This window comes from Mandrillus leucophaeus, unplaced genomic scaffold (assembly GCF_000951045.1).
Source record: "Mandrillus leucophaeus isolate KB7577 unplaced genomic scaffold, Mleu.le_1.0 Scaffold178, whole genome shotgun sequence".
Lineage (NCBI taxonomy): Eukaryota > Metazoa > Chordata > Mammalia > Primates > Cercopithecidae > Mandrillus > Mandrillus leucophaeus.
The window spans coordinates 3360163-3362430 of NW_012101787.1; the positions used below are offsets into that span (position 1 = coordinate 3360163).

Genomic DNA, 2268 nt, shown 5'->3' on the forward strand with positions numbered 1-2268 from the left:
AGAGAATTAATACTTTTCCTCTCTGCAAACTATTCACGAAATGAGGTGGGCTAAGAATGGGAAAAATTTAAGGATAGAAGTAATTTCAGTGCTTGCCTGCTCGTTTGATTGATTGATCCATTCAACCAGTATTGATAGTTCACTTGTTCTGAGCTGGACTCTGTGCTAGAAATGCACCCGGAAGTGTGCATCACGTGCTGTCTCTCCAGTTTTTATAATCCTTTAGTTAGGAGACAATAAAGGCTTTTGAGCAGGAAAGGTATGATTGGTAATAAAGAAAAACATTTACGAAGGGGATTTAATAGGTGAATTCAATGTTATTAGGCAGGGCGAGGTTCTTCTGTGCACACCTGCTGTCAAAGTTAAGCAACACTGGCACCTGTTGTCAAGGATCTTGGTGACCGTCTAGGTCAACTCCTTAATTTAGAGCCAAGAATATGCATCTGCTGGAAGAAGTGAGCAGGCTGATTTTGTGCCATAGGGCCATAGGCACCATTCATTCACGCCAGGATTTTCTCCTGGATTTTTAGCCTATGTCTAAGCTTTGGGGATTTAAGAGGTCTTATTGCCTTCATCTTCATTTGTGTTTAATTGTTTTGCAATTACAGAAGGAAATCGTGCATACGGTGGATACTTTGGAAAACAGAGAAGTTACTTAGGAGAAAACATCAACAGAGTTATCTCTGAGTTGTGAGAGAATTAATGTCTTGGTCTATTTCCTGTCATTCTGATTAGGTGTGTGTGCATCTCTAATATAATATTTAAAATTTTTCAAATCAGTAATGGAGTTTCAACCCTGGTTTGCTTGTGTAATTTATTTACCCAGTCTTCTATATGCACCCCAGGTAGACTAATTCCCATTTTATACATGTATAAATGTATACACAAATACACATTTATAAATGTATACACAAATGGGTCTATTAATTTTACCAATATTAATTATTCCAATTCATAGACCCATTTATTTGAGTCATCTATAATTTCTTTCATCAATGTTTTATAGTTTTCAGTATACAGAGCTTTCATCTTGGTTAAATTTACAACTATTTTTTTGATACAATTATGAATGGGATTGATTTCTTAATTTCTTTTTAGATAGTTTGTTGTTGGTGTATTCCTTAAGGAACCAAAAGTAAAACTACTATTTAATCCAACAATCCCACTACTGGGTATCTACCCAAAGGAAAAGAAGTCATTATATAAAAAAGACACATGCATCCTCATATTTATAGCAGCACAATTCACAATTGCAAAGATATGGAACCAACCTAAGTGCCCATAGACCAACAAGTGGATAAAGAAAATGTGGTATATATACACTGTGGAATACTACTCAGCCATAAAAAAGAATGAAATAATGTCTGTTGCAAGAACCTGGATGGAGCTGGAAACCATTATTCTAAGTGAAGTAACTCAGGAATGGAAAACCAAATATCATATGTTTTCATTTGTAAGTGGGAGCTAAGCTATGAGGATGCAAAGGCATGAGAGTTATCTAATGGACTTTGGGGACTCTAAAGGGGAAGGTTGGGAGAGGGGTGAGGGATAAAAGACGACATATTAGGTACAGTGTACATGCTTAGGTAAGGGTGCACTAAAATCTCAGAAATCACCACTAAAGAACTTATCTGTTTAATCCAAAACCACCTGTACCCAAAAAACTACTGAAATAAAAAAATCATTTGCACTCAGGTGTGGAGGCTCACGCCTGTAATCCCAGCACTTTGGGAGGCTGAGGCAGGCGGATCATGAGGTCAGGAGATTGAGACCATCCTGTCAACACGGGGAAACCCCGTCTCTACTAAAAATACAAAAATTAGCTGGGTGTGGTGGTGTGTGCTTATAATCCCAGCTACTTGGGAGTCTGAGGCAGGAGAATCACTTGAACCCGGGAGGTGGAGGTTGCAGTGAGCCTAGATCGTGCCACTGCATTCCAGCCTGGTGACAGAGCAAGACTCCATCTAAAAAAAAAAAAATCATTTGCATTGTTAAAAAAAAGTAAAAGAAATGCTACTGGCAGGGAGCGGTGGCTCATGCCTATAATCCTAGCATTTTGCGAAGCCAAGGCAGGAGGATCACTTGAGGCCAGGAGTTGGAGATCAGCCTAGGAAACATAGTAAGACCCAATCTCTACCAAAAAATTCAAAAATTAACCAGGCGTATTGGCACATGCCTGTAGTTCCAGAGACTCAGGAGGATGAGGTGGGAGAATTGCTTGAGCCCAGGAGTTCAAGGCTACAGTGAGCTACGGTCACGCCACAGAAA

General features: G+C 39.2%; 1 long non-coding RNA gene across 1 annotated transcript in view; it reads left to right on the plus strand.

Annotated features, from left to right (window-relative positions):
• LOC105537677 overlaps positions 1 to 2268 on the plus strand; it is a 94257-nt gene that overhangs the window by 65742 nt on the left and 26247 nt on the right. The window lies entirely within an intron of this gene.